Here is a 27,327-nt window from a genome sequence, read left to right on the forward strand (position 1 = left end):
GGAAGACTGCTTTCCTACTAGCTATCACCTCAGCCAGAAGGGTTTCAGAACTTCAGGCAATTGTGACTGTTGAGCCCTTCATCATTTTCCATGCAGACAGGGTCTTCCTGAGGACTAACCCCTCCTTTATGCCCAAGGTGGTATCTGGTGTGACCCTGAACCAGGCCATACATCTACCCACCTTCTTTCCTAACCCCCAAAACAAGGGGGAAAGAATTCTGCACTCACTAGACGTGTACAGACAGCTCATATACCACCTGGACCATACTAAACCCTTCAGAAAAACAGACCAGCTTCTTGTCAGCTTTGCCCCAGGAGCAGAGGACAAGGCCATTTCCAAGGAAACTATTTCCAAATGGATATCACACTGTATCCATTTCTGCTACACACTACATGGGAAACCATCCCCCTATTCATACCCATTCTACTAGGGTAGCCTCCACTTCCACAGCATTCCTCAGTAGAGTTCCCACCAGGGACATCTTGGAAGCTGCCACCTGGACCTCTGTCCATACCTTTACAAAGTATTACCACCTAATTCTTTTCTCTAAGGCTAGGGCAGGGTTTGCCTCTGCAGTTTTGCAGGGGATGCTGACCCATGCCTAGGTCTCTAATCCTTCCACCCCACTCCTCAGCTTTGGGAATCCTCCCACAGGTGATGACTGCAACAGTGAAACACGAAGAACATAGTACAGCTGTGTACACTAACCATAAATGCAAATGTTCGAGTGTATTCACTGTTGCAGTCCTGGTTTCCCGTCCCTCCTTCCCCCTTATATCCTCTTGCCTTAGGGAGACATAAGCTTCTCATGGTGGCTTTTAGCTACTAGGACCACTTTACCATATTTCCTTGTGCTTCTGATTGGTTAGGGCATGAAAAACTAATGTAATGGCATTGGCTGCCTTGCTTTATAGCACTGATTACCTGATGTCAGTCTACAGGAGACAGCAGCCGATGCAGAAAAACATTGGTATTTGGACTGGCTGAGGGATAACCCCACAGGTGATGACTGCAACAGTGAATACATATGGTAAATGTACACAACTGTACTTTCTCTGAAGGCCTATCTGATCCCTCCGACCCTTTAAAATCTCAAGATTTCAGGTGTCAGACGCCTGCTAGGCCCCTTAAAAGAAGGGAAAAAAGAAAGCATTTTTCTCCCTCTCCTGAAAGCATGCCTGATTGGCAGGCTTTTGGTCAAAGCATTTTTAGTGCTTTCATGGCCTTGAGGCCTACCTCTAATGTTAGTGCTTCCACATCCCCTCCCCTCCACTCCTGAGTCCTAGCCCTCAGACAGTATCACTAGGGGAGAGGAAGACTTCTCTGATTCCTCAGAGGAATTACTATCTTATACTTCACAGATTTCTTCCCCTTTGGGGTATGGCTCCCCTGAGGAAGAATCATTTGATCCAGACTCCCCAGCAGAAGACTTGACATTTGGAGAAACTATCTCCAGGATAAAGGAACACTTCAAATGGGAATCCTCTGAAATGACTGAAGTCCAAAATAGATATTATGACCTCATTCAGATTCCCCAAGCCCATCTGCAGTTTCACCTATCCTGCCTGCCTTTTTAGATGCCTTCTCCTCAGCATCTGTTAACCCAGACTCCCAACCTTCTGCTCCACACAGAACAGACACTTTACAAGGTGCCTGACACTGCTAAGCATCTGCTTAAGTGCCCACCTGCTGATCCAGCCACCATCTCCATCTCTACAGACAAGGCGTCTAAACTCCTGCCCACAACCATCATTCTCCCTGCTGACAAAAACAGCAAAACAGTGGAGCAGCTGGGTAAAAAGATTTATACTTCTGCTACCTTGTCCTTCAGAGCGAGAAATTATCAAACTCACATGGCCAAGTATGCCTGATCTCTCTTGGAATCTGCCACTAAACTCCTGGTGGATATTCCAGGCTGTTCTGCCAAAGCATCACTAACCTCTCTCCTGGTCCTCTCTTCACAGGTTACCAGACACTCCATAAAGTGCAGTTATGATGGTGCTGAATCCTCAGCTAGGTCAGCAGCATCAACATCTGCTTTATGCAGATACTCTTGGATTCGCCTCCAACCCCTGCCTGATGATTTCAGGGCAAAGCGTATTGATACTCCCTTGGACAATACTGCATTGTTTGGCTCTAAGATAGCAGACCTTTTCAAGTCACTCCAGCAAAAAGATAAAGAAATGCAGGACCTGAAACATTTGCTGGTTTCTCCCATTCCTAAGTTCCAAAGAAGCTATCCTGCTAAAACTCAGTTTATTAGGAAGTACTCTCACCCTGCTGCTCTTTCAAGGCCTAGGAAGCCCACAAGGAAACGGCCACCTACACTTAGAGCATCTTCCTCTTCTAGCCAGACACTGCCCTTTCAAGACAGGGCAGGTAGCATCCTGCCACCCCTGCCTCCTCCACCCCCTCTTTCTATAACGCTGTCAGCCTTCCTCTCTCGCTGGCTCCCTATGTGGACCAACCTCACCTCAGACAAGTGGGTCCTGTCTATACTACAGAATGGTTACTTCATGTCCTGGATCACCCCACCAAAAAGGAGAGGTATCCCACAACCACCTCTTGCAACCAGTAGTGCAGACTCTGCTAGCTCAGGGCACCATCGAACCAGTCCCCTCAGCTGCAAAAGGAAGAGGATTCTACTCTAGGATTTTCCTGGTCACCAGGAAAGACGGACCCTGGAGACCTATACTAGACCTCTCCCACCTCAACCTTTTTTTTTCAGAATGCTGACCCTTCCAGCCCTATTCTCTCTCCTGATTCCCCAAGGGTTCATGCAACATTAGACATAAAGGATGGTCATCTCCACATCCCAATAAAACCAACTTTCAGGAAGTACCTGAAGTCCTTAGTTGGTTATTCTCACTTAAAATTGTCTGTCTTGCCTTTTGAGCTCTTCACTTCACCGAGTCTCTTCACAAAATGCTTGGCCCCAGTGATTGATTATTGCAGGACAAAGGGAATACAGATATTCCCTTACCTGGATGACATGTTAATCCAGGCTGCCAGCCAAGAGACCCTCCAGCTGCACATCCATATTGTAGTGGCCCTTTTACAGTCACTGGGATTCCAGCTAAACCTCCCAAAATCCCATCTCCAGCCAACCCAAGACATTGTCTTCCTTGGTGTAAGTTACACTAAGACCTCATGGAAGCAGATCTACAACCCCTCAAAGTGAACTTATTGATGGAACATCTGCTTCTGGCCCTTCACAGAGTTGACAGCAAGGCAGTTCCTCAGACTGTTCGGCTACATGGCAGCCACCATCCCCATGCTACCTTTAGCAAGCCTGCATATGAGAAAGTTACAGTGGTATCTTCGATCATTCTGGACACAACACTCCCATCATCTGGAGCGCAGAGTGCCTCTTCTCCCTTGCCTGAAAAAGGAAATACAGTGGTGTTTGGCACAGGTGAACCACAACCCAGGTCTTCCCCTCCAACCACCTCTGCCCGCACAAGTCATGCACACAAACACATTGGACTTGGGCTGGGGATCAACTGTGGGCCATCGAAGGATGCAGGGCCTGTGGCCAAATCCTCAAACTGGAACACATCAATGCCTGAGAGATGAGAGTAATTATTCTGGCTCTTCAGGCATTTCTATCTTTCCTCCAGCAGGGCCCATTGAAGATTTACACAGACAACACCACTGTGCTATGGTATCTCAACAAGCAAGGAGGGACCAAATCTTACCTGTTCTGCAGACTAGCCCTTCTGGTTTGGGAATTTGCCACCTCACAATGAATCACTTTGCAGGCGGTCTACATTCCCTCTCTCCACAACTCCCAGGTAGAGTATCTGAGGAGAACCATCACAAACAACCACTAATGGATGCTTCACAGAGATGTCTTGGATCTGGTCCACAGGTGAGGTATACCTCAAATAGACTTGTTTGCCTCCTCCGTCAACAGGCAGCTTCCTGGGTTTTACACCAGAACCCCAGGCACTGGCAACAGATGCTTCTCTGTCTTCTAGAAGGGGAAATATTTATATGCCCCCCCCTTCCTGCTAATTCAGAAAGTTCTACTGAAAATTCAGCGGGTATACTCCAGAAATGTTGTTGGGATGCCCTACTGGCCCAGACAGCCCTGATTCTCCTTGCTTCTACAGTTGTTTAAGGGCAATCACCACAAGTTACTCCCCAGAGTGGACCTTCTCACACAACACAAGGGGACACTGATTCACCCACAGTGGCAGCTTCTACACCTCACCCTGTGGTTGAAAGGATTCTGATCCCCTTTAGAAACCTTTACAATGAGGATGTACTCTATGTCCTGCAGGAGGCCAGGAAACCAAATAAAAGAAAATCCTACCCTTCTAAGTGGAAAAGATTCACTTTTTGGTGTCATAAAAGACAGCTGGAACCACTCTCTAGCAAACCTCCTGTAGTCCTGTCTTATCTGTGTGAGCTGCTGCAGACTGGCTTGTCTTATTCATCCATCAAAGCTCATCTGTCTGCAATTTCAACATGCCTTCCTCTGGATCCACTCTCAGCATCCAGGCTTCCTTCTAAGCTCTTCCTTAAGGGGGTACTTCACCTCAAACTTCCTAGGAAACCCTCCCCTTCTCCTTGGGATCTTACATATGTGCTTGAAAAGCGTACCCCCCCCCCTTTGAGCAAGCAGATAAAGCTTCTCTAAAACATTGCATTTGGAAAACTATACTGCTAGTAGCCCTTACCTCAGCCAGAAGAGTATCAGAACTACAAGCTCTTATGGCTATTCCTCCCTTTCTAGTTTTCCACAAAGATAGCGTTATCCTTAGAACTAACCCATCCTTCATGCCCAAGATGATGAACCCATCCTTCATGCTCAAGGTGGTGAACCCATCCTTCATGCCCATAGTGATGAACCCATCCTTCATGCCCAAGGTGATGAATGACCTGTCCATTAACCAGGCCATACACTTACCTGTCTTTTTCCCCAACCCACAGGGGGACAGTGAGAAGAGTACTGCACTCCCTGATTGTGCGTAGACAAATCAGGTTTTACCTGTATAAAACCAAGTCCATCAGACAGGCTGACGAACTCTTTGTATCCTTTCACCCTAGAGCCCTGGGGAAGGTAGTGTCCAAGCAGACCATCTCTACTTGGATCTCGAAGGCCATCACCTTCTGCTACCAATTCCATGGTAAATCTCTGCAAGGGGCAGTTAAAGCACATTCCACCAGAGCCATGGCTTCTTCAGGAACCTTCTTTAAGGGTCTGGGCACTCTACTATCCTGGAGGCAGCTACTTGGTCTTCTGTTCACACCTTCACCAAACACTACAAATTTGACCACATCTCTAGATCCAGGGCAGGGTTTGCCAGGGCCATCTTCCGTGGATTCCTGGAATCTGTGTCTAGACCACCGCCCCCATCACAGTGAGCTTTGGCACGCACCCATATGCAGAATACTGCAACATGGGACTAGAAGGACATAGAAAAGTTGTGTAAAATCTTACCATAACCATAGATGTCCTCCTCTTCCATGTTGCAGTATTCCTTCCCACCCACCTTCACCTCCTGTTAGGTTACATTCACCTATCTGGGTGACACTGGACTGGCATTGCCCTTTTAGGACTGGCTTTGACTGGAGCTTTCAGATGTTCATCGTGTTTCACTGTTGCAGTCATTACTCTTGGGCTATCCTGCTGGCAGGCTACCCGCAGTTGGGCTGAATTCCAAAGTCTTGGTCCGGCGTCGGTTGCTGCCGCCTCTTTCCTGATGTCAGTGCGCCAGGGGTATAAAAGATGCAGCCGACGCCATTTTCTTCAGTCTTTCTTGCTGCACGGTGCCCGAAGCAGAAGCAGTTCACAAGTGCCGGTCAGCCGACTGCTTTCGTGTTCGAATTTCAGATCCGAAGTCTTCATTTAAAGCTAAGTACCCCATTGGAGAAACTTTTTTCTTGCTCCAGACCGATGTCAGTAAAAGTTAATAATTGTATTTCTTGTGGGAAGCAAATACCTCATAAGGACTTCCATTCTTATTGTATTCCTTGCCTAGGCCCTGATCACAACATTGCTAATTGCAGGTTTTGTGCTAGATTTAACCAACGCACTATTAAGCGTTAGTACGATTTTGCATTTCATTACTTTGGCCGAAGATTTAATTACACGATGTCGTCGGATAGCCATCCGACTACCGCTATTCACAAGAAACGCAAGGAAAAATAAAAGGACAGGCATCCGAGGTCCAAAACTGACGACGAGGCTTCTTCTAAGCCAGTCGCCGGTTCTCAGGGAGGGGCTTTCGCAGCCCCTGATGCCCGCTACCTCAGAGCCGCAGGCTGCTTCCGACTCCCACGTGGAGCAGACTAGGCTGCTGGAAACTCAAGGTATTGGACACTTAGAAAATATTCCCTCAGATGGGCCCGGAGCCGCTGAGCAGGCATCGGCTTCTGAGGGTGTTTTCAGGCCTACACCGTTATATGTAAAACCGACTACAGCTTCAAAGACAAAGACTAAAGCACCACTAAAGACAAAGAAACAAGTGCAGCAAGGCCATGGACAGGCCTCCATGCCTAAAAAACAGATGCTCAAAATGGCCGAAGACCTAATTACTTTGATCAGGGGTTCCCATCCCCCTCCTGATAAGAGGCCTAGGCAAGAGACAGAATATGAATCTTCAGATCAGGTTTCCATTTCCTCTGACTCCTCTTCTGAACAGGAATACTCTCTTCCTCCCTACGAGGATTCTGATGCTGAAGAATCTATCCCTTCAGCCTCTCCTCTTGAGGATTATTCTTTTGGGGAAACCCTGCACACCATGAGGGAGCACTTCCACTGGGAGAGCCAAGACTACTCAGAATCTAAGAAAAGGCTCAGAGACTTTCTTTTACTACCTCAGCACAGGCCTCTTGCTATCCCCCCTGTTTTAGACATTGTAGATGATGTATTTTCAGAGTCCGGCCTGTCTCCTGACTCTTTACTCCCTGCACCTGTTAAGCCAGACAGATACTACAGGGTTCCAGATTCACATACATTTTTTTATAAAAACCCTGCTGCTGACCCAGAAACTATTTCTCAGGGTCCCAAAGGGGTCAAAGCTTCCACTGCAAAAAATCCTATCCCCTCTGATAGGGATTCAAGGGCACTGGACAGATGGGGAAAAGGGTTACACTTCTGCTACCTTGGCTGTGAGGGCTTTAAATTGTCAATTTCATATGCTTAAATATCAGCAATACTTAATGTCACTGCTTAAACAGAAAATATTAACAAATTCTGAATGTGCAGAAAACAAGGAAATGCAGAATTTATTGCATGCACCTGAACAAGTGGGAAGGCATACTTTGCAATGTGGTTTTGATTCTCTGAAGGCCTCTTGCAGGGCCGCTGTTACGGGTTCTGTCATTAGGAGGCATGCTTGGTTAAAGGAAAATAATCTGCCTGATCATGTTAAAGCAAAATTATTAGATGCTCCATTATATCATGATACTTTGTTTGGTGTTAAAGTAGAAGAGGTGTTGAAGAAAATGGAGGACAAAGCAAAATCTATGCAGACAGTTAAGGATTTCTTACAGGTGCAGCCACCCAGATTTAGCACGAACTGGCCTACAAAGAATTCGTCCTTTCCAGTGTCAGGCCACAAAGAGGCGGATACAGACGGCCCAGAGGCAGATCCCAGCCCCAAGGCTCATACAGGCCTAAACAATGGGGTGCTTCTACCTCCAAAAGCGGAGAAGACAAATCACAGCCATACAGGAAACAGTCCCAATGACTTTCCTCTGCCAGCACCAAGCACTTATCTTTTGGCAGCCCCCTTAGGGGGAAAACTAGCACTTTTTTCATAAAATTGGCACATGATCACCCAGTACAAATGGGTCTTGAATATAGTGTCTCAGGGCTACAGGTTCCACTTTCACACCCTGCCAAGGGCAAAAGGTATGTCAGACCTGCCACACAATCAATGGGCAGAGGCACAAAAGCAAGTTTCATCCCTCATGGACATGAGGGACATTCAGCGAGTACCACAGCAAGAGCAGGGACAAGGATTTTACTCGAGACTTTTCTTGGTACCCAGAAAGGACAAAGCCTGGAGACCAATACTGGACCTGTTTATTCTAAACACATTTCTGGACGTTCCAAAATTCAAAATGTTGACTCTGCAGCAGCTTCTGCCCATGCTGGGCAAAAAGGCTTGGCTTGTAACTTTGGACCTAAAAGAGGCATACCTGCATGTCCCAATCAGACAATCTTGCTGAAGATACCTCAGATTCATAGCTGACTCAATGCACTACGAATTCTCTGCACTGCCCTTTGACTTATCTACTGCGCGCAGGGTCTTCACAAAATGCCTGGCACCAGTAATTGCATTTTGCAGACAGAGGAATTCAAATATATCCTTACTTGGACGACTGCCTTATTCAAGCAGAGAACAAGGACATTCTACTAAAGCATCTGGCGTTTGTAAAAAGATTACTAATTTGCCCAGGGTACACAGTAAATGAAAAGAAATCAAAACTAGTACCCTCTCAAGAGATAATATTCCTGGGTGCAAGCTTAAATACAACTGACCAGATGGCTTATCTCATGCCGGACAAACAAAGGCAGCTGACTTCTTACTTCAAAATGTTGGCAACAAAGACCCAGTTATCTGCAAGAAAAATTATGCAGGCTTTGGGCTTCTTGGCATTCCACATTCTGCTAATTCCATATGCCAGACTGCATATGACGAAACTACAATGGTATCTGAAAAGTGTTTGGACTCAACATTGCCACAGCCTGGAAAAACATTAATTACCCTCATTCCCTGCCTGCAACAGGAGTTTTGATGGTGGGCACAGGCCTGTCACCACAACAAGGAACAGCCATTCACTTTACCCACAGCCAGGCAGACACTAACAACAGATGCATCAGATTATGCCTGGGGGGGCCCATATGGCAGGAAAATGTATTCAGGGCACATGGCCAGCAGGCCACATGCATCTTCATATCGATCAAAAAGAGATGCTAGCTGTTCAAAATGCCCTGACAGCTTCCAAGGATCTATTTCATCCAGGACTACTACTGATAAAGACAGACAATACTACAGTCATGTGGTACATAAACAAGCAGGGAGGCACACATTCCTACCCCCTCTGCAGACAAGCCATGACTTTGTGGGAGACAGCATTGACTTATCAAGTTCACCTGCAAGCACAATTCCTGCCAGGAAAGATAAATACTCTGGCAGATGAACTAAGCAGAAACCTCATGGATCCCCACGAGTGGAAACTGGATCCACAAGTCTTCAGCATGATAACCAGGAAATGGGGATGCCCAGACATGGATCCATTTGCCTCCCCTCACAACTGCCAACTACAGAGATTCTGCACAAGGACTTATCACAAACAAGCATGGAAAGTGGATGCCTTATCCTTCAGCTGGAAAAAACTAACAGTATATGCCTTTCCTCCACTGCCTCTCCTCCCCAAGGTACTCCTAAAGGTCAGACAAGAGAAGCCAAAACTGATACTGATTGCCCCAGACTGGCCACGCCAGCACTGGTAACCAATCCTAAAGAACTTGTCTCAAGGTCCAGCCTGGACATTGCCTCATATTCCTCACTTACTGACCCAACAAAACAATTAGATCCTGCACAGCCAACTCAGGACCTTAAATCTGACAGCATGGCGGATAATGTAGCCATTCAGAACACTCCTCTCTCCAAAGCTGTGATGGAGTTATTTTGGAGACCAGGAGGCCCAGTACCAGAAAATCTTATGCAGAAAAATGGAAGAGATTCTGTGCTTGGAACCAGGCACAAGGAATTGACACGTTTGTACCAGACATTCCTCAGATTTTACAATACTTAACTGAGATGCTGGACAAAGGCCTATCCTTTTCATCAATTAAGATCCATGCCTCTGCCATTTCAGCCCATTACAATATGGAACCACCTATCTTTTCTCATCCTTTAATAAGGCAGTACCTCAGAGGGACCAAAAACATAAGACCTTCAAGGAGAGCACCAATGCCTGCATGGGACCTCAATTATGTCATGGAAAAACTCACACTGCCTCATTTTGACCCAGCCTCAACAGCTGATATAAAATTCTTATCCTGGAAAACAGCTCTGCTCCTAGCAATAACCTCTGCAAGATGAGTCTCTGAGTTACAGGCACTCATGGCTGTGGAACCTTTTATCATTTTCCATCCAGACAGGGTTTCTCTGAGGACAAACCCGACATTTATGCCTAAGGTGGTGTCCAGTGTGGCCCTTAACCAAACTGTTCACTTGCCTACCTTTTATCCAAACCCACAGAACAAGGGTGAGAGACTTTTGCATTCTTTGGACATACACAGACAGCTACGCTTCTACTTGGACAGAACTAAAGCTTTCAGAAAGACTGAGCAACTTTTAGTGGCATATGCTGCAGGATCACAAGGAAAGGCTATCTCAAAACAGACTATTTCAAAATGGATAGGCCATTGCGTTTGTTTCTGCTATTCACAACATGGCAAATCGGTGCCTAAGGGCATTAGGCCACATTCAACTAGAGCAGCAGCCACTTCAGCAGCCTTCCTCAGAGGAGTACCAACCAAAGACATCTTAGAGGCTGCAACTTGGAGTTTGGTGCACACTTTTACAAAGCACTACCACTTACCTCTCTACTCTAAATCCAGAGCAGGCTTTGCCACTGCAGTTCTGCAGGGCCTCATAGCATCTCCTAATCCTATTTAGCCCCAGCCACCCATCCTCAGCTTTGGGATTCAACCCAAGAGTAATGACTGCAACAGTGAAACACGAACATAGTACAGTTGTGTACCTACCATAAATGTAGATGTTCGAGTGTATTCACTGTTGCAGTCCAGGTTACCCTCCCACCATCCCCCTTTCTTTTGCTGGGTCTTATATGTACTTCTCTATTCTATACAACCTATGTGGTGTATTTGCTTGTAAATGAAGGAAATGATTACCTTAGTGCATGCATGTTTATTGGCATAATTTTTAGCCTACCCTTTTGGGGGCACCTGACATCTGGGGCAAGAAAAACTGAAGAAAATGGCATTGGCTGCATCTTTTATACCCCTGGCACACTGATGTCAGGGCAGAGGCGACAGCAACTGACGCCGGACCAAGACACTGGAATTCAGGCCGACTTCGGGTAGCTTGCCAGCAGGATAACCCAAAAGTAATGACTGCAACAGTGAATATACTTGAACATCTATATTTATGGTAGGTACACAACTGTACTTTCTGAGAGCTAGTACATGCCGACGTCACTTTTATGGCCCTCATTCCTTCAGCCACGTCAGGCATCGCACGCACCTCAGAGGGACTGCGAACTTTTGTATACTGCCCGTACGTATGTGATACAAGAGGAGTAAATCTGTATGCAGAATGCTGCAACATGGAAGAGAAGGACATCTATGGTTATGGTAAGATTTTACACAACTTTTCTTTATCCTGAATTTGTTGCACCCAACTTAGCAAAATTGTTGATGTATAAAAAGATAGTATTAACCTTAAACCCCTCTATCCAAGATAGTTCTTCTAGGGAATGGAGTTGAGGTACACTAGTCCCCACTTCATGATGAAATTAATGAAAATAGTTTCATTATTAATTGTCCCTAAGCACAAAAGATCTGCAGTTGGCATGCAGGTCCTGTACTCAGAAATATTTTAGGTGGTGATCATAGTGAGAGGTAGCAGGACATTTAGCAGAATTATGCCAAACTCTTTTTTCCCATATTGTATTAAGTTTGTTTTCTTCAAATACTTTTAGAAAGGAAGACATTTTCACAGGAATGTGATTAACTTGATTCAGAGACTTTGCATCACAGTACTTTTGGCAAAATCAACTACTTTTGGGGTGTAATATGCATGTCTGTAGTGAACGATTCAGTCATTAAAGACTGTTTAACAATCAACGTAAAAGATTATCATCTGTTAAGTTTTTGGTGCAGGCAGTTTATTTGCACGTGCAGACACACAAATGTAATTGCTTAACTCTAAATATAATTGCTTAATACTGCATCTGTAAGCAGTAAGTTCATTTTAAGGAGAGTTGTGTATGTGAAGTTGTGTCCTAACAGTCTCTCTTTTTCTTGACAGAATAATTATTTGGAATTCTTAAATGTCCTTACTTTTTCCAAGGGGTTTTATTAACGAAAAGCAAACCGGTTGCATTGGATTTTACTATAATAGTAAACCTTCTAGAGACTGTCCATCCCTCTTTCTCTTGTATATGGAAAAGGAAAAAGTCCAACTTCAAATAAGGTATTTTTACTTAAATTGTTTTATTCTTGTGTCTTTTGTTATCTTTGAAGATTTTATTCACGTTAATAACATTTAACACCATGTTGGGAAATAAAGGATCTGATTATCTTTTTTTCATCTGTTCCTCAACCAATGTGTCTCGAATTAAACCTTGGATCTGGCTTCAGTAACTTCTAAAGACTTTTCTGTGTAGCTCAAGCTCCTCCTCTCTCACAAACACACAGACACACACAGACACACACAGACACACACACACCTCCCATTTAGCTAGAATTACCTCCAGATCTCATTTGTCACTTCAGCGAATGGAGGTGTTCTACCATAGCTTGGGCATTAGTGGAAAGGATAAGTGTTATATTTAATTAGCATTCTAACCTATGTTTGTATTTTTGCTTCCCTTTTTTTCCTATCTGGTATATAGATTTAAAAAAAAAAGGTTGTTATACTTCTGTCCTGTCTTTGGAACTTATAGGCCTTGTGCTTTGGTAGTGTTTTTCCCCTTTTTCTACCATTACCAATTGTAAGTATTTTACCATTACTGGTAATTCTTTGGCTTTTTACCATTGTTGGTAGTCATCTCTGCCCTTTCTAGCTGTTTTGTTTTTTAGTTTCTCTACTTTCCACCATGCCTGAAAACCCTACCGGTTTCAAATAATTCACCTCTGTGGGCATAAGATCCCTAATTCTGATGCCCACCAGGAGTGTTGTTTATTGTTTGCGCTATGCCCATCTGGATGTTGACTATATTTGTGTGGGGTTCAGCCATTGGGCTTTGGTTGAACATTGCAGCAAGCTAGTACTTAAGGGTTTGTTACCCTCTTCATCATCTGCATTTTCTTCTGGAACTCCTCCTTCCAAAAAGCCTTTCGATAAGACTAAGGGGATTCATCAGCAAAGAGTAAAGATGCTAGGAAAGGATCCCTTGATCATTCTCGCTCCCTCTTTTTTGGGTTCAGCTCCACTCAAAAAGGTTTCTAAACTTTTAAATTTGTCTGGCATTTTGGGTCCGACAAAATCAGAATCAAAATCCAGCTCACTGCTTCTCCGCTTTCACCTTGGAGCCGATGCCCTCTTGGATCCATTCTCTGTTCTTGCAGGAGACCCCTCAGAGGAATTCAGGCCACCCTCTACCTCATCATCTCTCAGGTTGTGTAGGAGCCTAACCAAAGCAGATGTGGATAGGATGATGAAGTTTCTCTGGGCCCAAGATTCATTTGGGAGTTTTACTGGCTCAGTCACCCATCATAACAGTGAGTCTGACACCAGCCCTTACCCAAACGTTGACTTCAGTTCCAATCTGACCTTTAGTTTCTGAACCAAGAGTTCCAAGTTTGTCTGCATCTGATCTAAAGGGTTTACCTTCTTTGTGTCCTTTGTCTCTAATCCAGTTGGCACTGATTCTTTTGGAGCTGGAAGGGATCTCTGAGCCAAAACTACAGGAAAAAAATGCTGGCAAAAAGGGTTATTCATATTGTCCCCCCAGACTAGCAAGTATTCAGAATTTCCTTTGGTGCCAGGAAAAGGGTGGGGGGGTGAGACCTTTCTTGGATTGCAGCAATTTGAACCAGTATGCCAAACGCTCCTCCGTTCCCATCTGGCGGTGGTGGTGCTGCGGTAGCGTTGTCACCTCATAGTAAGACGCTGTCCAGTTCGATTCTCAGCTAGAGCATCTTCTGCGTGGAGACATGCGTGAATGGGCATACCTTCGTTGAAGGTTGTGCATCAGGGCTGGTAACTCGGCACGTAAAAATCAACTACCAATCATTAGCGGACCGGAGTTTCGCTGTGGCGACCCCTAACCCGGAAAAGCCGAAAGACACAAACATGCCAAAAGCTCCGTTCCGAAATGGTCATGATTCAGTCCATTCTGCCACTGTTGTGCAAGGATGATTGGATGTGCTCTATAGATCTCCACGATGTGTTGCATCACATCAAATAGACAGGCAATCCAGGAGATTTCTCCACTTTTGGCTGGGAGCCAGTCATTACTAATTCAGACTCTTCCCCTTTGGCCTCACCACAATCCCCAGGGTGTTCACCAAATGCACGGCAGTAGTCATAGCTCACTTGAGACTACTGAGATTTTGGGGGTTTCCAAATTTCAACAGCTGGCTCCGTTTTGCTCCCACCAAGCCTGTACTGATTCAAGCCAGGGACAACTTGCTACAATTATGTCTTCAGCTGGGCATCACAGTGAACTACGCAAAGTCTCTGCTCTCATCACTCAAGTCCTGGAGTTTATTGCTGCTCGTCTGTATATGGTGACACAAATTACAAGCATACTGCAGATGAGAATAAACAGTCAAGCATCCCACATCGTCTCTCTCCCTTTCCTGACAGCATGATTGGTATTGTAACTCCTTGGATCTATGGTAGCTTCCATAACTGTAGTACCCCTAGCAGTGTATTGTATGATAATATTACAATGGACACTTGCAGTGCAGTGGTCTGTAAGACAAACTGATATGGCTTACAAGGATTTGCAAGGAACACATTACATGGTGGATTACCACAGAAGACGTTTCTCAGGGCTGCACTGTTCTTCCACGACCCACATCTCCAGTGACTGAATTCCCTTCAGCTAAGGTTGGGTGTATTACTTGGGAAGGGCAGTCCAATGTACTTGGTCTGACTTGGAGGTCCAGCTTCACATCTGTGTACTGGAAATGAGAGCAGTCCTATTAGTGTTGCAGCCATTTCAAGATACTCTCCCACTAGGAATGTTTGCGATCCTGATGGACAATACGTCAGTGGCTGGTACATCAACAAGCAGGGAGGAACCAGATCCTCCCCCTTTGAGAGGCTATGAGGGTTTGGCAGTGAGCAGTCTTTTCCAGCAGCTTTCTTCTGGCAACGCATATCTCTGGGAAGTCCATTGTGGTAGCAGATGGACTGAGCTGGTCCATCTTACTCCCTTATGAGTAGTCTCTCAACCATATAGTGATGGAAATGATTTTTCATCAGTGGGACTAGCCATGCTACAATATCTTTGCTTCCCCCATCAACTCCAAGTGCAGCAGGTACTTTGCCCTGATCCTTCCAGAGGGGGCATCACCGAGAGGCAATCCAGTTTGATTGGCACCCTGGGCTGCTATATTAATTCCCAGATTTCTACAGGAAATCTCTCACCAGAATGCAGAGCAGTTCTCATTGCTCCATTCCGGCCTTGGCCAGTATGGTTTTCCCTTCTTTTGGCCTTTTCTGTTGCACCCCGTCTTGGGTGTTGGATCCAAAGTAGGATCTCCCTTCTCATCCATCAGGGATGACTCACCCAGACATTTAGACCCTCAAATTAACCACATGGTTTCTCCACTTCCAGTGATGGCTAGGCAGTCAAGGTTTTTCTCCTTGGTGAAACACATAGTCATATCTTCTCAGAAGGACTCTACTAGGGAAGTGTATGAGAGTAAATGGAAAATATTCTCCCTTTGGGCTGTCCAGAGACAATTAGACCCCTTTTTGGCACCTATTCCAGCTGTCCTAGATTTTCTTGGTTCCATTTTTAACAGTGGTGTTGGTTATTCTGATGTAAAGATCCAACTTGCAGCTATCTCAAATTTTCATGTAGGACATATAACTATTCCTTTCTAGCAGCATCTAGATTATGCAAAGCCTTTCCCAAAGATACCTTTTTATTCCAACCCCATTAAGGATCCTACTCTACAATGGAATCTAACTAATACTACAAGCCCTGACTCGACCCCTGCTTTGAACCAGCTGACAAGATGGACTTAACATTTTTTGTCTTAGAAAATTATTTTTCTGATTGCAGTCACATCAGCCAGACTAGTATCAGAACTCCAGGCTCTTTCCTGTAAGTCACCATATCTAATTTTTCACAAAGGTAGGCTGTCAGTCCATACTAATCCCTCCTTTGTATCTAAGGCAGCTTCAGAAGCTGTGAATCAGTCCACTAACTTTCCTGTTCTTTCCAAAGTTTTCCTGCAAAGGAGAATACATGGTGCACCTTTTAAATATGCATAGATCATTTTGATTCTATATCCTTAGAATGAAAGATTTCAGAAAATCAAACCAGAGTCAGACTGGATCGATACGTTTTAAAGGTACTATAGCCAAATGGCTCATTGATCGCGTTTCTTTTTTTCTCTAAGAGAAAAGGATTGACTATTACTAAACATCCTAAGGCTCATTCCACTAGATCTATGGCCACATCCTCTGCCTTCTGGTCTACAGCTTCTATAGATAACATTTTGTGGACCTGCCACTTGGTCTAACACTCGTACTTTGTTGCTCACTACAAATTGGACATTCTTCTTAGAAACAGAGCAGTGTTTGGCTCCACTGTACTCCAGAATGTCCTTTCTTGAGGACCACCCTCACTGGGGTTTCCAAGCTTGGGTAATCTGCCCCATCGGTTGAGGAATGGACAAAAAATAAATAAATCAGAAGCAAAAGTTATGTACGCACCTGTGTTGTCTGTTTTCTTACGTCCTTATCCTCCTGCCCTCCAACCCCTTGCCTACCTGAAAATGTTTATTCCCTAGTCTAATAGTTTGATCTGAGATGTGTTACTTTGCCTGATAGTTGATGAGGTCCAGTCCCTTTCTTCCTTCTTTCATGCAGTCTAACTGGGATGATGATGTCAGTTTTATTGTATTATGTATTTTATGTGCTATATACAGTGGGTGTAGGCTGAAGGGAGAGCAATCTCAATCTGAGGTAATTCTGGCTAAAAAGGAGAATTGTGGGTAAGGGAAAGGAGCTCGAGCTGCATAGCCAAGTCTTTCGAAGTGGACGAAGTAAGATCCAACACCCATCGGCTGAGGAAGGATGAAAACGGACAACACAGATCTATAGTTGTGGTGAATACATAACATTTGTTTAGGTCAAAGTTGTGCATCAGTTAGGGAACGTTGCATGACTGACTGGATTCTCAGACGAGTATTTCGTCTGGGAGACTCACCGAGTTCAGGATAGAGACTAAAGGTTATTTCTGTATATTTTGACACATTTTAATCACTTCTGTTAAAGCTGTAATACCATCAGTTTTTATTTTTGTTTTTTTTCCCAGAATGTGTATTACATTCTGAAAAATAGTTAACCGTAAAGAATCCTTTTTGCTTCTCCATATTTTCATCAACTGCCGGTGTCTTTTCACATTTCTTCTGGAATGCTAAGTATTCATAAGAACGTCCATGTAATGTATTAAGTCAAATAATGACTTTTTTTGGGTATGATCACTGCTTTTAATCCAGACAGCAGATGATTTCTTTATGCTATTTTTATAATAGTAAAGACTGTTACATTACTGCATGCTTATGCTAATCTCTAAGGGAAAGATGTATATTTGTTTGAATGTCATCCTTGGTCATATTTCTGGTATGTTCTTTCTTCTCTGACCTCAGAGTAGCATAAATGTAACAGTTTATTCATCCTCATTGCCTGATCATCAAGCCACATGTGCTAATTTAATTCCTTTTCGCAAGTCCCATCTTCACCCCCCTCCCCCACCCAGGCCTCCCATTCTTCGTGCAAGCTGTTTGTTTGGTATATGCAGAGCAAATGTTGAGACAGGCCAGCAGAAAAAAAAACATAATAATTCTGTTGAAGATTTTCTCTTGGCCTAGATCCTAACCCCTTTTGCTGATATCCCTGTGTGGTCTGGACAGGCAGTAGGAGGGTTATGCTGAGCATGTGTCTCCACTCTGTCTTAGGGTGGCCAAGCCTTTCTTGATGTTCTTCGTGTTTCACTGTTGCAGTCATTACATTTGGGTTATCTGCTTGCAGGTAACCCTCAGTTGGCCTGATTAACAATGTCTTGGGTCCTGCGTCGGTTGCTGTCCCTTCTTCCATGACATCAGGTCGTCAGGGGTATAAAACATGCAGTCAACGCCATTACATCAATCTTTCTTGCCATGCGGTGCCTGAAGCAGAAGCAGTTCGCAAGTGCCGGTCGGCTGACTCCTGAAATTTTCGTTTTCGAGTTTCAGAACCGAAGTCTTCAACTAAAGCTAAGTACCCCATTGGGGAAACTTTTTCTTGCTCCTTACTGATGTCAATAAAAGTTAATAATTGCATTACTTGTGGAAAGCAAATACCTCATAAGGATTTTCATTCGTACTGTATTCCTTGCCTAGGCCCTGACCATGACGTACCTTGCTGTCGGTTTTGTGCTTTATTTAATCAGCGCACTATCCGTCATCTGTATATTTTCGCCTCTAAATATTTCGGTTCTCTGTTTAATTATCCAGAAATGTCGTCGGTTAGCCATCCGACTACTGGGATTCCGAAAAAATGCAAAGATAAAGACAGAGACAGGCTGCCGAGGTCCAAAGCTGCTGACGACGCTTCTCCTAAGCCAGTCACCAGTTCGCCGGTACTCAGTGAGGCACTTTCGCAGTACCTGATACCCACTACTTCTGATTCGCAGGCCTCTACTGAGACCCATTCGGAGTCAGGTATGCCCGTGAGATGCTTCAGCTATGGATCCCGCGAATGTCTTTACCTTGGATGGGTCCGGAGCCGCTGTGCAGGCACCGGCTTCTGAGGGTGTATTCAGGCCTACGGACTTGCATATTAAACCGACGCCTCCTTCTTCACTTAGGCTTAAATCTGGAACCATGCCTAAAAAAACTACGCCCAGACCACATGCTCAGGCCTCTATGCCTGAAAAACAAATAAGAATGGCTGAAGATTTAATAACTCTAGTCAGGGGTAGCCAACCCCCCCCCCCCCTTTAAGAGGCCTAGGACTGAAGTTGTTTATGAATCTTTTGACCAAGATTCTGTTTTTTCTGATTCTTCTTGCAAGTTCAGCCTCCTAGATTTAGTAAGCACTGGCCCTCTAAGAAATTGTCCTTTCCAGCCCCTTCCAGGTCTTCTCAAGCCAAACCCAGACACAGCAAAAGCCCCAGGTTTCAGTCCCAGGGGACCCACAGGACTAAGCAGTGGGGGGCCTCCACTTCCAAATCTGGGAGTAATAAGACTCCCCCTATGGTAAACTGTCTCAATGATGTCTGTTAAAAATTTCCAAGCACTTATCAACTGACTGTCCGTTTGGGGGGGGGGGGGGGATTGCTCTTCATGCAAAGAACTGGGAACTCATTACCCAGGACAAATGGGTTTTAAATATAGTGTCCCAGGGATACATACTTCACTTCCACACATTGCCAACACCAAGCGGGTGGCCGAACCTACCCCCAAATCAGTGGGCAGAGGCCCCAAAACAAGTACTTTCTCTCTTAAGCATGGGGGCTATTCAACTGGTACTGGAAGAGGAAAAGGGACAAAGTTTTTACTCGAGACTTTTCCTGGTACCCAGAAAAAACAATTCATGGTGTCCTATCCTGGACCTGTATACTCTAACACCTTTTTGGAAATTCCAAAATTCAAGATGCTGACTCTTCACCAATTATTTCCTATGCTAGGCAAAGATGCCTTGTTGGCAACTCTAGATTTAAAAGAAGCATACCTGCACATCCCAATCAGGGAATCTTGCAGAAGATACCTACGCTTCAAAGTAGGCTACACGCGCTGTCAGTTCTCTGCACTGCCCTTTGGCTTATCTACTGCACCCAGGATATTCACAAAGTTCCTAGCTCCAGTTATTGCATTTTGCAGGCAAAGAAATATTCAAATATACCCATACCTGGACGATTGTCTAATTCAGGCAGAAAGCCAGGACATGCTTTTGAATAATCTAGTCTTTGTACAAACTGTTCTAACTTGTCTGGGGTACACCATAAACGAAACGAAATCACACTTGGTACCCTGTCTACAAATTATGTTCCTGGGAGCAAGCTTGAATACAACTTCCCAGATGGCTTACCTCATGCCAGAGAAACAAATTAATTTGACAACCTACTTCAAACAAGTGGCCACAAAAACCCTGCTATCTGCAAGACAAATACTGAAAACCTTGGGGTTCATGGCCTCCTGCATTTTTCTAATTCCATATTGAAGACTGCATATGAGAAAACTACAGTGGTATCTAAAAAGCCTATGGTGTCAACATTCTCAGGATCTAGAAGCAATGATTCCTATCATGCCTTGCCTACGCCTAGAATTCCTTTGGTGGCAGAGGCCTGCCACCAAAACAAGGGACTACCTTTCACACCATCCCCTGCCACCCAAATCCTAACCACATACTCATCAGACTATGCTTGGGGAGCTCATCTGGCAGGGAAGTGCATTCAGGGCATATGGAACCTAAGTCAAATGCACCTGCATATCAATCAAAAAGAAATGTTCGCTGTACAGAATGCTCTGACAGCCTTCAAGGACCACATTCTTCCAGGACAACTTATGGTAAAGACGGACAACACCACTGTTATGTGGTACATAAACAAGCAGGGGGGTACACATTCTTACCCCCTCTGTTGACTAGCCATGGCATTGTGGAACACAGCCTTGAGCTACCAAGTGCCCCTACAAGCTCAGTTCCTGCCAGGAAAAGTAAATACACTGGTAGACGGACTAAGTAGAAACCTCATGGACCCACACGAGTGGAAACTGGAACCAAGGATTTTCAACATATTGACAAGCAAATGGGGGAGCCCAGATATAGACCTGTTTGCCTCTCCCCAGAACTACAAATTGGACAAAGTTTGCACAAGGACTCCCCACAAGCAAGCCTGGAAAATGGATTCTCTGTCCTTCAGCTGGAAAAACCTATCAGTCTATGCCTTTCTCCCTCTGCCTCTGCTCTCCAAAGTACTATTAAAAATCATACCGGACAAACCAAGGATGATTTTGATTGCTCCAGACTGGCCACGCCAACACTGGTACCCCCTCCTGCGCAGTGTGTCACGGTTATCCCAGTGGCACCTGCCTCAGACTCCTTCCCTGTTGTCTCAGCAGGAAAACCAGATTCTACACCCTCTGCTTCTAACACTGAACCTTGCAGCCTGGCTAATTACATAATCTCTCCTCTACCATCCCTCAGTAAACCTGTGATGGATATCATTTTAGAGGCAAGGAGGCCTAGTACTAGAAAATCTTATGCTGAAAAATGAAAAAGATTCTCAAGGGATGAGCACAGCAGCACCCAATTTACCTCAGATTTTACAATACTTAACTGAGATGCTTCACAAGGGCCTGTCCTTTTCCTCCATTAAAATCCATGCCTCAGCCATTTCAGCTCATTATAACACAACCTCCCCTCTTCTCTCATCCACTGCTCAAGCAGTTCCTCAGAGAGGCCAACAATTTGAGACCACCCAGGAGAGCTCCAACCCCAGCCTGGGACCTTAACTTTGTTTTGGAGAAACTCACTCTACCTCCTTTTGAGCCAGCTGCTACTGCAGACTTAAAATTTCTTTCTTGGAAAACAGCTTTCCTTTTAGCAAACATTTCAGCTAGAAGGGTATCTGAATTACAGGCCCTTATGGCAGTGGAGCCTTTCATCATCTTTCATACGGACAGGATGTCCCTCAGAACCAGTCCATCCTTCGTGCCCAAGGTGGTATCCAGTGTGGCTCTTAATTAGTCTATTCATTTGCCAACCTTCTTTCCCAATCCACAGAATAAAGGGGAATGGATACTGCATTCCTTAGGTGTGCACAGACAACTTAGATTCTACTTGGACAGGGCTAAACCTCAAAGGAAATCTGAAAAACTGCTGGTGGCATTTGCTGTAGGGGCAGAGGGGAAGTCTTATTTCAAAGCAAACCATTTCTAAATGGATATGCCATTGCATTCATTTCTGCTATAAGCACCATGAAAAACCTATCCCCCAGGGGATCAGACCTCACTCCACCAGGGCTGCATCTACCTCTACAGCCTTTCTCAGAGGCATCCCTACCAGGGACATCCTAGAAGCTGCTACCTGGAGTTCTGTACATACTTTCACCAAGCATTATCATTTGCAAATTTTCTCTAAATCCAGAGCTGACTTTGCCACTGCAGTCTTGCAGGGTCTTATAGCTGGTCCTAATGCTATCTAAATTCCTCCTCCCAACCATAGCTTTGGGAATCTACTCAAATGTAATGACTGCAACAGTGAAACACGAAGAACATAGTACAGTTGTGTACACTTGCCATAAATGTAGATGTTAGAGTGTATTCACTGTTGCAGTCCTGCTTACCCTCCCTCCAGCCCCCTAACTTCTTTTGGCTATACCTCTACTTTCCTTTACTGTGCTTAAAAGCCCTTTTGGTATATTTGCTTTTTTGTTGGAAGTATATCTTTGTAGTTTTATATTTAATTGCTCCTCATTAGGGGGCACCTGATATCTGGGGCAAGAAAAACTAATGTAATGGTGTCGGCTGCATGTTTTATACCCCTGATGACCTGACATCATGGAAGAAGGGACAGCGACCGATGCAGGACCCAAGACTTTGTTAATCAGGCCGACTGAGGGCTACCTGCAAGCAGATAACCCAAATGTAATGACTGCAACAGTGAATACACTCTAACATCTACATTTATGGTAAGTGTACACAACTGTACTTTCTTCTGCCCTCCCGCCTGGCTTCAGTTCTTTTGAGCTCCAGTTTGTCAGGGCTCATTGGTTGATACTCATCACAATCTCATCCTTTAAGTATAGGTGCACTGGTCCTCTCTGTCTGTCAAATGCTTAAGCGGCTAGTTGAACTGGGGTCATATGGACTGTAGTCAGGGCTTTGTCCTTGTGCTTCACCAGAACTAAAATGCAGCATACTTATGATGTCCTTCTATTCACATGTTGCAGTATTCTGTACAGTTAGGTGTTCTCCTCTTGCTACCGGAATGTCTGGCCAGTATACAAAAGTTTGCAGTCACTGTATGGTGTGTGGCACGTCTGACGTGGCTGGCAGACTTTTGAGATTCCCTGCAGACCACTCTGTTGGAGGTGCTGGTTGACCAGATTGGACTGACTGGGGAGATGATGTTTTGAGTTATGCTATAGAATCGGAATTTCCTAGACATAGTAAAGCCTTGCTGAGTCTAATGGTGGCTGCCATAAAATCAATTACTAGAAAATGGAAATCGAAGTCTAGACCAACTTTACTAGAAGTAGTGAATATAGTAACAGAGATAAAACAAATGGAACTGGGATCTTTAGAAAAGGGAAGGAGTAAACTATATAGGAAAAAATAGGAATTGTGGGAACAAAATAGCAGAGCAGGAACGAGGTTTAAGAGGCAGGATTTGAATGAGCCATATAATGCTTAGCTGACAATGACTGGATGGTTTATAAGTGGTATAATTTTTACAACTACAGTTTTAGTGGTGTATGTGATGTAAACTGTTTGCAAATAAAGTGATATCATTTTGTATGTTTTTCATTTATATAAATGTAAGATTACCTTTGTCATATGGGTAAATTTAATAAAGATGTTTGGTGGGGGGGGGGGGGGGGCAGCTTTGTGGTTTTCAGTGTTGTCACCAAAACATCTACCAGGCCTGTCCGCAGATCAGAAGACACCTCCACTTGTTCTAACTTAGTATAACTTTTTTCCATAGTGATGTGGTTTACTGAGTTTGCCACAGTTTAGATTGCCATTGTAAAGGACCATTTTATTATAGATGTTAACAGGTGACCACATTTTAGAGCTTATTCGTTCCCTTTCTGGGAAAAAGACCTTTCAGATGTCATGCCAACTCTGCACAGCCTATAGAACAGGCCCAATCCACTGCAAGTTGGAAATGCTGTGTTTCATTTACAATAGATTCTTCCACCTCTTCCTAGTTCAAAAGGGGATGGGTATGTTCCATTCTGTCCTCACTGTTTGTGATTTCATTGAACAGATTGGTATGTGAAATTTGGGATAGTGAGTCTCCATGGGTTATATAGCTGTGCTGCAGCTAGGTGCCTAATTGTTGTTACTTTACCTGCACAGCTAGTGGCCTGTTTTTTTAGTGCATTTTGGATAAGCATACCTTTCTGTGTGTAGTACTGCTGTTTTGGTCTTTTCTCTGCATTCAAAGTATTTCTGAGTTCTGTCTGTGATGGAAGCCTTGCAGTAGGAAAGACCCCCACAATTATTCCCATACTTAAGCAGCTTTCAGTTGTGCCCCATTGGTAGTCTTTCTGGTAACATCCCTGACTTGGTGGCTCCTGTGGCTGCAGGTCCTATGGTCTCCATAAACTTAGCAAAGGCATACTAGAATCCCATCTCACAGGATTCACACACTCTCATTCCTCTCAGCAGACAAGGCAGGTTGTGACCTTTATATTTTGGACAATCTTCATATTGGTTTTGTTCACATGTTTCCAGATGTAGTTATACTAGATGGTGTGATGACATTGACTGAGTGCCCACTTGCTCTTTTAACCTTCTGTGGAGTCAGTATTGTTGGTGAATTTTTATCAGCAGTGCCATTGTAGGCCTTCCTTTTCTGCAGCACAAGTAATTGTAGGTCCTGACTGTGGATGTCTTCAGTAGCATTCTGAGCAGCCAGTTTTGGTTCCTCCATGGTTCAGCAAATGGACCACTTAGGAGAGGGCTCCATGTCATACAGTTGGGGGTTATAGGCAGTGTGTTTGGGTTGAAGTGCTCTAGAGGGAGAGCTGTAGCTAGTATCTCTCCTGATATGATCTGGGTGAGTTTTCTAAAGTATGCAGGCACACAGGGTGACTCTCATTTCATGCCGGCATGAAGTGGGACATAGAGGCATTACTTTTACAGCTTTACACAACTGAGGAGAATTTTAAATGCTACCAGACTGATGATTTGGAAGTCTATCTGATCAAACTATTTTGTAATGATGTTACATGTCTAAATGTGTGTTAAACAATATTTTTGAAAAAGCTTTGTTACATATATAGTGTTAAAAATGACAATTCCTGTGTCATCAATGTCCCTTTGGTGTGGGTCACCCCAGAGATCAGCTTGTTTATTATTCAGGCATGCAGGTCCATCCTCCTCTATTTCAGTTGGTTAGCAAGGCCATGTAGATTTGTTGGTGAATACTGCACCCCTCCCCATTCCATGTGATTTCCTGCTTAACTAAAAAATTCAGAGAACAAATACCAGACCATAGCTTTGTTGCTCAGTGAGAGCCAAAATAGGTGTTTTAGATTTGACTCTCCATAGTAATTTAAGAAAGTGTCCCATTACCAACCAAGGTCTGCAACCAGCCATTCCCCTCCGCCCCACCCCCATTTGGAGCAACAGCTACCTCTGTGGCAAGACATGGCTTTTGTTTAGATTCCGTGTTAACACTGACCTTTTTAGTGAAAGTCTTGAGATTGTGTTGCTGTCAGCAAACATCCTCATCATAAAGTATGTTATAAGTGGAAAGTTCTCCATTTGAGTGTAGAGTGATCTTAAGACACTTCACTTTATCATTTTGCACATTTTTCAGAACTTAAGTCACACAACTGTACATTTAGGGTTTTAGTTAATAAAAGCTTTGTGTGCTTATTTTTGACATTCCTGGCAGTCTTGCCCTTGTGTCAGGCAGGACTGTGGTCCAGCTCTAGACAGAAGCAGTTTCAGTGGGCTTTGCATCTTGGATCATCTCTCCTCCATGGGGCTTGAATTTCTTGATTAATAAATAGGCTTGCTCATCTTGTAATCAAACCTATTTGGACATCATTGAAGTTGGTCTTTTGGAATATGCTTTTTCTTGGTGGTTATTGCATTTGCTTACACGATCTAAGCCACACCTCATACTTGTAGAAACCGTTTCCCAAGGATGGTCTGTCTCAGAATGGACGTTCAGTTCCTACCAAAAGTGGTGTAATTTTTCTTAAACCACTTATTTTTGCTCCTTGATTTCTTCCCAAGACAGTAATTGAGGATGAAAGGGCTCTTCTCACCCTGGATGTATCTACTGCGTTTTCTTTAGAGGTAGATGCTTGTTAGTTGTTTAACTCTTTCCAAATGGCTGCCAGCTACATTGTATATTGCCTTCTTGACATTTTGCCAGTCCTCACAAAATGCTGTTTTCAGACTCCACTCCACTAAAGGTAAGAAGGGTTCCATTACTTGTTTCGAAAATGTCTCTAATTAAAAGAGATTTGTGCGTCAGTCACTTGATCATCAGTTCTGTCTTTTTTTTTACTTCACTACCATATATACCATATATATCTATCTTGATCCCTATTGGTGCATGTTCTCAAATAGCTTTGACACACACATCTAATAATTATCAAATGCACATGCTTCTGCGAAATGTAATTTCTATCCATGGTAGCCAAGTTGTTGTGTTTTGGAAAGTAAGAGTCCCCCCCTTCCGAATTCACATTTTCCAGGTCAAGCATAATAAACATTTTCTCTTTTGCTAAATTTTTCTTTTTAGGTGCCCCTGATACATCTTCACTGTTGCAAATAAAGATGTTCATCGTGCATACAGCTGCAGTAATCACAGATGGGTTTTCTGCCGTCAGGCGGTCCCTCGGTCGGCCGAATTCCAAAGTCTTGGTCCGGCGTCGGTTGTCGTCGCTTACTCTTCTGACGTCAGTGAGGCCAGAGTATATAAGACACAGCCGACGCCATGTTCTTCAGTCTTTTTTGCCGCGCGGTGCCCGAAGCAGAAGCAGTTCGCAAGTGCCGGTCAGCCAGCTCCTGAATTACGAAAAAATTGGAAACCGAAGTCTTCATTAAAGCTAAGTACCCCATTGGGGAAATTTTTCTTGCCTCAGACCGATGTCAGAAAAAGTTAATAATTGTATTTCTTGTGGGAAGCAAATACCGCATAAGGATTTCCATTCCCTCTGCATACCTTGTTTGGGCCCAGACCACGACGTCTCGGGCTGTCGCTTTTGCACTACCTTCAATAAACGCACGATTAAGCGTCGGGCGGAGTTCGCCCAACACTACTTTGGTAAAGCTTTTGATTATAAAATGTCGTCGGACACTCCGACTACCGTTTTGTCCAAAAAACGCAAGGAAAAGGACCGACACGCGAGGCCCGCGGTCCCCGCCGACACCACGCCAAAACAGGCTACACGTGGTCCGGTTCTCCGCGAGACACCTTTGCAGTCCCTGACTACCGACGACACTCCTTTGGCGGTGTCCTCTGTACCCGAGACCGCTGGGTCCTCGGCCCTTTCCCAGACTACAACCGAAGCCCCTGCTAATGTCGAACCTACTAATGTGGACAGGTCCACCTCCACCCATGGTGTATTTAGGCCCTCATCTTCTTTTTCAATTAAGGCCTTTACTAAATCCAAAGCAGCCAGGCATCCCACGAGGCCTGTTGCACAGGGCCCATCTCCAGGACCCATGCCTAAAAAGCAGATGCTTA

At 44.4% G+C, this 27,327-nt stretch overlaps 1 protein-coding gene across 1 annotated transcript in view; it reads left to right on the forward strand.

The window, feature by feature from the left end:
- The window catches only part of WWP1 (WW domain containing E3 ubiquitin protein ligase 1), a 2,386,594-nt gene that overhangs the window by 255,282 nt on the left and 2,103,985 nt on the right, over positions 1–27,327 (forward strand). The window contains exon 3 of the mRNA XM_044065992.1: positions 12,025–12,189. The gene's annotated coding sequence lies outside the window, so the exon portion shown is untranslated. The remainder of the gene's footprint in view (positions 1–12,024; positions 12,190–27,327) is intronic.

This window comes from Protopterus annectens, chromosome 3.part0 (assembly GCF_019279795.1).
Source record: "Protopterus annectens isolate FY-2018-M chromosome 3.part0, PAN1.0, whole genome shotgun sequence".
NCBI classification, from domain to species: domain Eukaryota; kingdom Metazoa; phylum Chordata; order Ceratodontiformes; family Protopteridae; genus Protopterus; species Protopterus annectens.